This window comes from Aethalodelphis obliquidens, unplaced genomic scaffold (genome assembly GCF_003676395.1).
Source record: "Aethalodelphis obliquidens isolate GAN/ISIS:26980383/991018 unplaced genomic scaffold, ASM367639v1 scaffold27, whole genome shotgun sequence".
Lineage (NCBI taxonomy): Eukaryota > Metazoa > Chordata > Mammalia > Artiodactyla > Delphinidae > Aethalodelphis > Aethalodelphis obliquidens.
Window position 1 is genome coordinate 2,771,413 of NW_020837971.1, and position 13,867 is coordinate 2,785,279.

A 13,867-nucleotide genomic window follows, 5' to 3' on the forward strand; every position below is an offset into this window, starting at 1 on the left:
TTTTTTTTTTTTTTTTTTTTTTCAGTACGCGGGCCTCTCACTGTTGTGGCCTCTCCCGTTGCGGAGCACAGGCTCCGGACGCGCAGGCTCAGCGGCCATGGCTCACGGGCCCAGCCGCTCCGCGGCATGTGGGATCCTCCCGGACCGGGGCACGAACCCGTGTCCCCTGCATCGGCAGGCGGACTCTCAACCACTGCGCCACCAGGGAAGCCCATATAATTATCTATTTTGAGGAGCAAATTGTCCCAGATACGGCTGGTGGGAGTCCTTTCATTTGGCTTCTATGCCCTTTTGACACATCCCCTTTTATTCTTTGAGCAATCCCTTACTTTCTGGCATAGTAATGTGTCCCAGGCTCACCAAGTACTCTTTTAAAATGGCTTTGAAATCAGCCTTTTAAAATTTTTTGTTTGTTTGTCTGTTTGTTTTATGAGGAGTCCTGGTTCCTTTTAGTAGAGAATGATATGAGAAATCAAGATCTGGGTGCTAGGTTTACACACACACAGACATACACACGCGCACACATCATATACATTTACATTTATAGCCGTCTATCAGTCTGTACATCCATTCATCCATCCATCCCAAACCATGAGTTAACACTGATATCTCCAATTCCTATCTAACACTGTAGCATTCTTTCTAGTTTTCTCCTTTTTCATATTTGTATCTCTTCCTGATTTTATCAAGTTCCCGATATGTAGCTAATCTCCTGCCACTGTCACCACTGTCCCTGTACAGACAGCTTCCTTTCCCCACTCAGCATATGACACTCTTCACCAGGCCAAATCCTGCATGCAAGTCTTCATGACACCTCTTGGGCTGTGACACCCTGAGCTGACCACTTTCCTGTGCAAAAGCTCTCCTCACTCTGCTCGGGTTCCCACATTCAGTGTCAGGCTACTTTCCAGCACAGATGCCCTCCTCACTCTGTAAGGATTCCCATACCCCATACTGGCCCACTGCCTTCCATACATGCACCCTTTACAGCCCACTGGGGCTCCTACCCCTCCCCAGTGTCAAAGTCTACATAGCTCGCACTCATCTGGTAGCTTTGGGGCAGAATTGTAGGAAAAAGGCAAACTACAAACTCTTTGTAAATCTACTTTTCACAATATATAAATTAATACTTCCTATATTATTAAATGCCCCCTCGACTACATGACTTTTATGGTATTTCATTTTATTAATGCTCCTATCTTTTAAAGAATGGTTTTTTCCTACAACTACTGGGAACTACTGATAATATTTGAGTAGGTAAATTTGATTTTATATAGACTATGTAATGCATGCCCATTACATCTTGGTTTTTCACTCCTTGAGGAAGAGAAATGTGCTTTGAGTAAAGATATTTTGGCTTGAGTATAAGCTTTCTTGTGTGATTGTCAATTCCCAGGATCTTGGTTTCTCCTCTCAAGATGAAGGTGTTCAATTCATGTTTTGCATCAGGGACTTGGTACACATTGTACCCTCTGCTTGAATCACCCTGCCCTTGGATGTAAAGTTTATTTCCTCCGGTTGTTCAACTCTCAATTCTCTGAAGAACTGGCATTTTAATAGGGATTTTTCTTTACTTTCTGGTGTGAAAGTCTCAAATTAGCTGGGAAAAGTTATTTCATTCTTTGCGTGACAAGCTTTCTCTCATTAAGTGTCCTCCTGGAAATCCCTCCAATTTTCTCCTCATATGGCCACAGGTAACACTGTGTCTGGTATACAGTAAAAGCTTTATATATATATATATATATATGTTTAATGAATTAACAAGTTGATAGTGATGGAGACTGCAAATGACATTTAAAAAATAGCAATTGTGTAAGGAAAGTGATGTTTTAGCCTAATAAGTATAATACATAGACTAAAATGCTATCATATTAGGGGAAATAGTTGAAAATGGTAACGATGGTTGAGGTGATGCCAAACATCAAAAGCACACTGGAGAAAATTTCACAGCATCTAGGCCACTAGAAATATCTAATGCACAGATCTCCACACCCCTCCCCATAGAGACTTAGGCCTTAACACCTAAAGTTTTTCATAAACCTCGAGTATGCTGGATCAGAGAAATGCTGAAAACACAGCTCTTCTCTAGCTGTATTTTTCCACTTCTTGTTTATTCATATTCTCAATATCGTATTCCCATTTAGCGTTTCTTTCTCCTCAATTCAGCGTACCCCTGACGGCCCCCAATCTACCTCATGGCATTATTTCAGCTTTAGTTCTCACTAATAATGGCTTCATTTTTCCCAGGATGTTTTCAATTCAAGTAACTGTGAAGGAGAATATAACTGCCCCAGCTGTCTGTGAGAAAATGCCACAGAACTCTGTCACATATACCTGAGACTTGGGGAAGTGTCACCTGTTTTATATCAGTTGGCTGTGGATGGCACAGTTGTGTTTAGAAAGGGCAACGGTTAAGACAGACATGAATTCATTTGTCTACACAGGTACCAGAACAACATTCACAACAACAAAACCAAATCAAAAACAGAACTACAAACCAGATGCACACTGATATCACAGTTATACAGGAGACTGAGGCTATCCAGTCACTTCTTAATAAGCATATAGAGTCAGTTATAGGTTTATGATGACTTTGATTCTTCATTTATGGAATATATAAGAATTTTCAAAAATGCTTTCAAGTGTAGAAAGCTACTTACAATCTGTACAGCCTTATCATTTCAGGGACAAAATTATCTATCTGATTTGAATTTCTAGATTTTGTTTTTCAAGTTTTTATTAAAATAATTCCTGCTATATTTGGTTTATATTGCTAATGTAGACCTACTGAATTTTCCCTTAGAAAATATCTCCAACCCATCTTCAAATAGTGATCTATGTGGAAAATCTTACCAGGTTAAGTATTAGAAGTTACAGAAGATGATAGACTTAATTCTGGCATTTGTTCCTATTTACAAAATACATATTTTATATATATAGGTACAGAATATTTTATAATTCTATGACAAGTGTGTCACTGAGATATTGTTCCAAGCCAGAGAGAAAAAGAGACAGAAAGGAAAAGAGAAAGAGAGCGAGAGAGATCGAGACTGAGAGTATGAATGGGGTGGAGGGAAGGAGAGAAAAGGAGAATAAAGTGCTGGACTTAAATAGAAAACAGCTGTTTTCCACATGTACTTTAACAAATATTTTGTAAGGTTTTTAAGTGTGACTTGAGTTTTATTAAGCACAATATAAGGCACATTTCTTGCCACTTGGTACATAAAATTAATTTCTTTAAATATAAATCTAGTAAAAATCAGAACATATGACATATGTACATGATGACCAGGTAGAGTAGTTACTTATTACCTATTTATTGTGAATAAATAATTTTTTCCCTACAGATATCAATGCTAGAAGCTATCTCCTTGACTATGTCAGTGTTCCACAGTTACCTCTGGATTGGGCAGCCAGAGGTACGGCAGACAAGTCCCTGGCTCTGGAAAAGTATCTGCTAAACAACAAAGCCTGTCTTCCCATAGACTGCTGGAAGTCACATGAAATCCCCACGTGTCCTACTTTATGTATGCTCTAATTCAATCCCAGTTCAGATTATAGGAGACACTAAATTGCCAGTGGCTTTTCGCTGGGCTCCAAGATCCCTTTGCCCTGCCTGGTTTTGACCTAGTATTTACAAAGAGATTCAACCCATGTTCTTATGAAGCAAAATGCAAGGGGCTTAACCCTCCCAATATGAAGGAGAATTTATCCCACGCTTCTTTAACTGAACTATGGGCTGCTCAAATTAAACATTCATTTTTTAAAACACCTATTTATCAGCAGTGCTCTGGTCAAGCAGGAAATACGAAGGGGCTTTCATTTCCCTTTACTCCACGTCTTTGTTCTTGAGATAAGACACACCTAACTCAGCAGCCTTGCAGATCTTTTGATGCAGGAAATGCTTGCATCTGTGCAGGTGGCCACATGAGGGAAACGTGGGAGGGCTGCCACACTAGCTGCGAACAAGGACAACTGTACGAGGCAAACGCTGAAATCACTTCCCTGACTAATTTTAGAATTCTTTACTAAACTCGTGAAAGAAACAGTGGCAATGTTCTTTGCTTCTCATTATAGCGACTTCTTTCCTTTAACAAGGATGGCAAAGGACCACCTTTCCCTTCTCCCTTTGTATGGACCTGGAAGATTCAGAAGGGACCCTGCCCAGTCTGACACGTCACAAATCCTAAAAAAAAGCAAGCACAGACCTCTTCATGTCACTTGAGAAAAAGCAAAAACAACTGAGAGATGCTGAAAAAGATACTGTTGTTCATGATGGGAGAATTTTATATGAGGAATTAAAGCAAATATCACTAACTAACAAAATTAGTCTGAGAGATCATCACCAATATGCTATAGGACATGAAAACCAGAATAGCCAGATTTATTTTTTAAAGTGCAGTGGAAACAGTTGACACCATTTTGGATATCAGAGAGAAGTGGAAGGCATGAATGAGAATTTTTCAGAGAACTTAAAGGAAAAGAATAAAGAGATGAAAAAATAATAGGAGGAAAGATACGATACAGACCCAGAGAATAAGATATGCATATAATAGGAGGTACAGCAATGAAGGATAGAGTGGACAAAGTGGCAGCTTCCATCAAAGACAAAAGGAAGGTGACTGCTCTGAGTTGAAGAAACATTTTTGTATTTGGATTCAATGTTAACAAAACCCCAGAACTTTATACACTTGGTGAAGTTTTAGAGTTTCAAAGGTGAATTTACAATCTCACAGTATCCCACTGGGTGGCTGTCTACAATGAGAAAAAACCAGCAATTGCTCTACAGCAATAAATACTAAAAAATTGCTGGAACAATATCTTCCCCATTTTGAGAGGATATTATTTTGATACAAGAGATGTATAACTACATGGATAGTTTTCTGCTCTTTATCCTTGCTTACTTTTGCCTTCTTGATCTGTTAACATCTACTACTATGTTCAACTTCTTATATTTTCAAGAATTCTTTCTATGTATTTGTGTGTGTCTAATACCCAGTTTTTTTTCTTAGCAGATATATTGAGATATAGTTTCCATACAATAAAATTCAGCTATTTTAAGTGTACATTTTGTTGAGTTTTGGTGAGTTAGTGCCTTTTGCTCATACTCAGTGGTCCTCTCACCTAATTTTGATGTTTTTCATTCCAGCAGACTCATGGTAGAGAATGTGTGGATAATGTTGGAAGCATGAAGCAACTGTTAAGAGTTTTCAGTTGTCTCATTTGTAGTTCTCCATCTTCAGCAAAATAACCAGAGTAACTGTACCATTTTCAGGAATGCAGCCACTGAGGATGGGTTCAGCCTGCTTTAGTGAGGTGAATAACACCAACAACAAACGTATATGCAGGCAAGGTAAGTGTGTGTGTGGGGTGTTGGGGGGGAATTTTACCAATTATCTTACTGAAATTTGTCTCTCATGGGTTGAGTTCGGAATGCGTTTGGAACTTTATATGTAATATTCTTAGATTATAACTCTGTATCAGTGATCTTGGAAGCCGATTTTTTTGCCATTGTTTAAAAAAAAGGGATCACAAGCTTGTGATCTGTGCTACAATTTGAACAAATTAAACTGTCTAAGCTCAAAACACTTGGATTGCAACCTTGTGAGACCCTAAGCAGAGGACTTGGGTAAGCCAAGCCTGGACTCCTGTGCAATAATAAATGTATGCTGTTTTAAGCTGTGAAGTTTGTGGTAATTTCTTACTATGCAATAGATAACTAATACGGTGGGCATCCTATTGTGTCCCTGTGTTTACTGGAAATGTCCCTAGAGTTCCCCTATTAAGAAGAATGATAGATTTAAACTGATGTGTTGTCAAACAGAATGTATGACATAGAAGAGAAATTAAACATTTTTAAAAATTGAAATGAAAAAGAACATGAAAAATAAAAAACAAATTGGAAAAGAAACCCCCAAGATACAATGTCAATGAAAGAAAGACAGATGTTTAGGATAGAGCTGGACCCTTTTACTTTACCCTGTGCTACCACTTCCATTCTTCCTACATTGTTTCTGACTTAACTCAGATGGTTTTGAGATCCTTTACCCATAAGGAGTCCATAATTTCACTGAAACTATAGTTTTTGGACTTTTTGTTTTTGTTTGGTTTTCCGGTGGAGAAAGGGAAATATGTTGACTTATTAGAGACATATGCTTAAAGGACATCCTGACATCTTTTAGATGCACCCTTCTGTTTACCGTGAAAGATAATGAAATGCTTTCTCCTTTAGAATTTTGGGACATGGGCCACTTTTCTCTGAAGTTTTGGAGCTCAGAGTTCTACTCCATACAAAGCATAATTTTCCAGAAAAATAAAACTGTTTAAAAATCGGCTGAGCGTTAATATTTTTAAAAGTTTTGAATAGTGTGTAAATGGAGGTTACTTATTTTTTCTCTGTTATTTATATAAAACCTCTCTAATTAAAAAAAAGAACTAGAAAACAGTAGGTTTATGCTGCCTTGTGAGACATTTCTCTAAGACAGCATTTCTCTAAGTGAAAAAGTTTTATAGGAGTGTAAATAATTAATAATCAGTAATATTTAAAAATCAGTTTCAGCATAAAGTAAAAGCTTAGTCTCAGTGATATTGAAAGTCCCTTTCAACTTGAGAATTTTGTTATACCATATATAACAAATCATTTTAAATTTAAGTTTAGCTTTAGCATTAAGATAGATGGTTCAAGCCAATGTTTTTAACTTTTTGTGTTATTTTTTAAAGTTTACTGTGAAGATTGGTTTTCTTTGGGAATATGAACTACATATAGGGTCACCTGAATAAGAGAACAAAATTTTAAATGTTACAAATCAGAATCCAGTGAACATCTTTATTTCGATTGCAATAACATTGCAAACAGGGTTTTCAGGCCTTTCTTGATATTTGACATCACAAATGTTACTTTGCCACCTAGTGGTTCATCCTGATATTTCCTTAAAAAAAATCTTTAAAAAATTTTTTTAGTCTTTTTAAAGTAATGTATGAAATATGCACTATTTAAACTACAGGATATTTACTACATTTATATTTAAGATGAAATGATTCTGGGAATGATTCAATATATATATTTTTGTGTTGTACCTTGGTAAGCACATAGTATCTAAAGTATTATTTTTATCAAACAACATCAAACTGGTGCAATTTAAAATTCTTAGCTCAAATGTTCCTTTAAAAAAAATGTCTCTTGCAAACTATTCTTATTTGAAGATTAAAATAATAGAAGCTTGGGCTTCCCTGGTGGCGCAGTGGTTGGGAGTCCACCTGCTGATGTGGGGGGACGCGGGTTCGTGCCCCAGTCCGGGAGGATCCCACATGCCGCGGAGCGGCTGGGCCCGTGATCCGTGGCCACTTGAGCCTGTGCGTCCGGAGCCTGTGCTCCACGGCAGGAGAGGCCACAACAGTGAGAGGCCGCATACCGCAAAAAAAAAAAAAAAAAAAAATAGAAGCTCTCATATTATTAAAAAAATAACTTTTAGAGAGTGATAAAATCATTTCCTATAAAGATATAAAAATGAACGAGCGTTATTAATTTTATTTAACCTAATTATGAAACTGGTGAGATGTAACAACTAGTTCAAGGGAAAGTACAAAAACAGACACATTTATAGTTAAATGATTAGCAAATGGAGGCAAAATTAGTAGCTACTTTCATAGTGGAGTAAGGAAGTCAATAGATCTTTTCAGACAGAATTTGCATGACTATGGACAATAATAATTTTGCATTGCTATCAGCTATCTGCAATTTACAGAGTTATAAAATAGCTTTCATAGAATCAGATCAGATAATAATTAAATAGGAGAGCTGTAGACATTTTGTCTTCCACTGGAAAACAATGTTTCTCCTACACATTCTATAAGTTCTGTCTCTGCTTTGCATATTTCCCCATATATAGGACTATTGCAGTCTGTATTGTTTCATGATATAGGTTTATGATTTGAAACTGGAATAAGCAATGAAGCACATATAACAAGTACTGTCAGGTCTCCATATCTATGGGTTCTACATCTGCATCTATAGATTAAACCAGCCTGGGGCCTACTTCAAACCAAGTTAATCAAAATCCCTGGAGGTGGAATCTGGACACTGATGCTTTTAAAAAACTCCCCAGATGATTTTAATGCGCATCCAGTGTTGAGAAACATTTGTTTCATAGCTATTAGATAGTTTAGTGATGGCCCTTACAGAATCTAGTCCATAATTACGGCTTCGATATGGAGAATCATGCAGTGTAAATAAAGGATAAGGATAGTTCAATCTCATTAGCAAAATCATCCTTATCGTGAGATGTGGGATGTGGCTTGATGTCTTAGATATCTGAATTATTAGAATCCATATTCCTTAAGGAAACTTCTGATTATCATTAATTTCAATTGTACCATACCTATAGTTAAAAAAACACTTTGATCCCCTTGCATGTAAACAAATTTGGTCCTCTTTGAGAACATTTCCATCTGAGATTAACAAATTGGCTTTTAGACTCTTTTACATAAATCACATGAACTTGATTAATATGAATATGGCTCGGGGTGGAGCCCAAAAGGCTTTACTTCTCAGGTGGTGACATCCTTACATGGCCCTTACCTGTATATATTGTTTTTCACACATACTATGTTGTGGTTTATTATGATTAAGAAACAAAATGTTGGGCTTCCCTGGTGGCGCAGTGGTTGAGAGGCTGCCTGCCGATGCAGGGGACACGGGTTCGTGCCCCGGTACAGGAAGATCCCACATGCCACGGAGCGGCTGAGCCTGCGCATCCAGAGCCTGTGCTCCGCAGCGGGCGAGGCCACAGCAGTGAGAGGCCCGCATACCGCAAAAAAAAAAAAAGAAAGAAAGAAAAAAAATGTTTCCAAAGTAAAATCAAGTACTTTACAAATATTAAAGACATATGGTCCCAATCTTTTAACTAATGCTTCATAAACAGTAACCCTTACTATTTTCACCCTTCCCTTTCCACAGATATTACCCTTTATTGGAGGGCTTCTCCCCAGTTCAAGTGTTTCCAATTTAGTGTTATCAATTCTCCAGGATGCACCCTGTGGCTCCGCTCCCAGTCTAGGCTCTCCCAGGCAACATCCCTCAGTTTAAGCCTTTTGCATCTGCTTCTTCTCTAACTTGGTTTCCAAATTTTTATTTTATTTCCCACCTGCACAGAGCAGTGAACTAATTATGAATATCTATCTATTAATTGATCAATAGACATAGGAGAGTGTTACATACTCATCGTGCCTTTGCCTCTTTTAAATAAATTAAGTACATTCTAAAGTTTTCCTTTTAAACTCAATCATCTTTCCTTTTCAGTTTACTTTTGAGAAGTAAAAATCAAAAAAACAACCTTTTGACAAGAAACACTACCAAGGCAGGTGGACATCAGCATTTGTTAACATTTTTCTAATGTATCACAGGGTTGCAAATCCCCGCCCTGGAGTCCGCAGTTCTCAACCTTAGCTAAATATTAGACCAGTGATTCTCAGAGCCTGCATCAGAAGCACCTGCAAGGCTCATTAAAACACAATTGTTGAATCTGCATTTTTTAAACAGGTTCCCAGGTGATAATGATGCTGCTGGTCCAATGACCTACATTGAAAACTCCTGATCTAAACAAGGCCAGAATCAGCTTTGCCTGAGTTTTCCTTTATTACTTATTTCTTTAAGCATCCAAGGCTGACTAAAACCACTTTTTAAAATGTGGTAAAATACCAGGAAATTTACCAGAATCTTTGATTCCTTACAAAGGAAAAAATGTATATGTACTTGTACTCATATTTGTGTATGTGTATTCTTTTTTAAACACACAAAGCGATTACATTTATTATGAATTTTTGATACTATTTTTCTAATACTAAAAGTTACTTACATACTTACTTACAAGTTACTTACTTACTTACAAGAATTTTTTTTCATAGGAAAAGTAAACCTGGGATTACAAATGTGCAGCAAATGAGCCACAATGGATTTATTTTACTGCAGATTATTGTAGCCATATTTTTTTAGGAGATTTAATAAGAATGATAATTGATGTAAAAATTTATGTTAAGCAGATTATGGCCAATTATACTATTGATACTTTAAGTTGTTTTTCTAGTGTTGTCATACTATTTTGTAGATGGCTCTTAAAAAGTTTTATAGTTACTTTTTAAAGAAAATATAGCTTAGTCCTGACTTCATTAACAAGCTGTTTGGCCTTGAGCTAGTCATTCAACCTCTCTAGGTTTTATTTTATTTGAAAAATGATCTATGAGTTTCCTTCCATTTATATGTATCTAATTCTTAAAATCAAGTATTGTACAAATATCAAAGAATATTTGTTTAAAATGTATAGGATATAAAGAATAATGTCATGATGAATACCTGCATTCTACCACCCAGTTGTAAAAATTTTTTGCCATATTCTTTAAAGTCTCCATGTGTCCCTATATGATCCCATCCCTTTCTCTTTCTGCTCGGAGGAAATATTACCATGAATGTAGTGATTATAGTTTGTCCTCATAGTTTGGCCACACATGTTTGTATGACCAAACATGTTTATTTTAGCATGCTTTAAATGTTATGTAGGTGCATTTCTACCGTACGTTTTCCCCTCAGTAATGGGTAATTTCCCTACTATAACCCTAGGGAAGCAGGTTTACATACATTTTGCTAATCAACCTTGGGTAACCTGTTAGACTTCTTATCTCAAACTGTGTCCTGATTCACTCCTTAAGTGAGTGAAAACTAAAGCCCAATTCATTTTTCCTTGGATGGCATTCTCAAGGAGAAAATCATCTGTTGCTTACCTCTGATTTCCACTTTAACTTAAATTTTGGTCTTGATTATCCCTTATTTTCTTGTTAATTTCTCAAAGCAGTTAACAATGTGTTTTCAGTATTTTATCCATATTTTTAGTCGTTTGGACCAAAGACTATATTAGGCAATTAAGACAAAGTTAAATAATCATGGATCCTGACTCCTAGAAGGTTGACTCCAGACTATAAGACAGTCATGTAAACAAACAATCAAAACATTTACTGACCATCCATCTTCAGACACAAACTAGACTCAAAGCAAGCAGAAGAAAGAACAAGGATTAGAACATAAATTAATGAAATAGAGAATAGCAAAATGGTAAAGAAAAAAATCAACAATACCCAAAGTTGATTCTTCAGAAAAAATAACAAAACCGATAAACGTTTAGCTGGAATGACCAAGAAAAAGGGGGACAAGGCTCAATGACTAGAATCAGGAATGAAAAAGGAGCTCAACTGCTCTGAAAAACAATCTGGCAGTTTCTCAGAAGGTTAAACTCAGAGTTCACAAGAACCAGCAATTCTCCTCCTAAGTGTGTATACTCAAGAGAAATAAAAACAGGTATTCATATAAATACTTGTATATGAATGTTCATATCAGCACTCCACACTAGCCCCAAAGTGGAAGCAACCCAAACATCCATCAACTGAAAAATGGAAAAATAAAATGTGGCATTTCCATACAATGGAATAATTTATTCGGCAATAAAGAGAAATGAAGTTCTGATACATGCAACAGCATGGACGAATGTTGAAAGCATTATGTTAAGTGAAAGAAGCCAGCCACAAAAGATCACATGTTTTAAAATTCCATTTCTATGAAATGTCCAGAATAGGCAAATTTATGGAGAATGAAAGTAGATTAGTGGTTATCTAGGACTGCGTTGGGGAGTTGTGGGAAATAATGGGGTGACTGCAAAAGGATATGAAGTTTCTTTCTGGTGTGATCAAAAAAAATTTTTTTAATTGGGGTATAGTTATTTTACAACGTTGTGTTTTCTACAGTACAGTGGAGTTCCCTCTGCTATATAGCACGTTCTTATCAGTTATCTATTTTATACACATTAGTGTATATATGTATAAAATAGATAACTAATATGAGGTTTCTTTTTGGTGTGATGAAAAATTTTTTGTTGGTTTTTAATTTTTAGTTTTGGCTGCACTGCGTGGCTTGCGGGATCTTAGTTCCCCGACCAGTGATCGAACCTGTGCCCCCTGCAGTGGAAGCGTGGAGCCCTAACCACTGGACCACCAGGGAATTCCTGAGATCAAAATGTTTTAAAATTGATTGTGGTGATTGTTGAACAACACTATGAACATCACTGAATAGCAAACTCTAAATGGGTGAAAATTGTATGGGATGTGAAGTCTATCTCAATAAAGTTGCTACTGAATGATGAAATCACCAAAGCTCAATTTAAAATTAGATACAATTGTAGACATTTAGCATCTGATCTCAGCAGACAAGGCAACTTGATCCATAGCTATCGGATTAAATAACACGTTTCAAATAGAGATAAGGGGATGCTAAGTGAATTTAGATGCTTTAGGGAATAATATCAGATAGACCTTATTTCACAACTCCACTCTGTTCTTATTAGTTGTGGTAATTATGATCCACTTACTTAATATCTTTGAAATTTAATTTCCTAATTTGTAAAATAAAAAATGATTGTTATGAACATTTAATAAGTCAAATTGTAACAGGGAAGAGCCAGATCGGACTACATGTTGGATCTGTTTCTTCTACTTTAACCTTTGCTTTCCGCTGCTTTCCTTCACTAAAAGGATGCTGTCTATACACAACGGCCTGCCTTGGGGAACACTGCCCCTCTGCCTGAATGTTAAACCAAAGTGTCTTTGTTCAGGGAAACATCCGGACCCCGTTCCACCTGTGGCTGGCTACAAGAAAGAAGAAATTAACACATCCCTTCCTGGAGGCTGGCCATTCCAGGTGATATTTGCAAAACTTATGGCCTTTTTATTTTACTTCCTCATCTCCTCACCCTCTCTGTGCTACAAAAGAAACTGGCATCCAAACCCCGATAAGATGGTTATTTTGAGACTTTAGTCTGCTGTCTTCTCCGTCTGCTGGCTTTCCGAATAAAGTTGTATTCCTTGACTCAACACCTCATCTCCGATTTATTGGCCTGTAGTGCGGGGAGCAGAACGAGCTTAGACTCGGTAACAAAATCACAGACCTTAGCCTAGTGGCAGGGAGGTGATTACTGTAATTATTAACTTTCTTGCTATATTCATCAAACTATTACAGACCCTGTGTTATAGAGACTATAGGGGAAAAAACATCTTGGGTATATTTTCATCCAGAGTCACTCGCACAAAATACAGCTTTCTGGGAATTTACATCTCAAGTCCTACTTGACCACAGAGAAAACACTAACGGCATTTCTGAACACAAAGGAAAAGGAAAGATGTATCTAAATATTTACTTTCTATTCACTGGCGCATCCTTATGCATACATTTTTCTTTTTGAACCTTGCTCTCAAACAGAATCAGAGAACACTAAGGGCAGCCAACTGCTTTTCCAACCTAGCAACCACCCTCTAAAGCTCTTATTTGCTCTTTGACTACCGCTCTGCTGTTGCTGTGATATGCCGCTTTCCCTGGAAGCACTTCAGAACCTTCTCCTGGCGTGTCATGCAGCAGTGAAGCAGAGAAAACAGGTGGCCTCAATGGGTGACTTAATGGTGTGTTAAGTGTTCATTTTTGCTGAATTGAACACAGGCTTTTGCGTGAGTGTCTAGTTTTATTGGATCACTGTCAACCAACATGCATAGAGTACTAAATTTTGAAGAAATCTGTCGTTTGAGTGGAACAGAGTATGAGGAAAATAACTAGAAGGTTGGTGTTAGGTGATCATAGGCAACAGGATGAGAATGTATATCTCCTCTGCCTCCAAGCTTTTTTTTTTTTAAATATAAGCATGTGTCAGGTATTCTGCTTTGAAATCATTATTCCCCTCCCCCCATTAAGAAATCTAGAAACACTGGATATCTTATGTTGCTTTGCTTGACTTCTCTAAAGAAAAAAATATCCAGTAATTGTAAAAATTTTTTAAATACT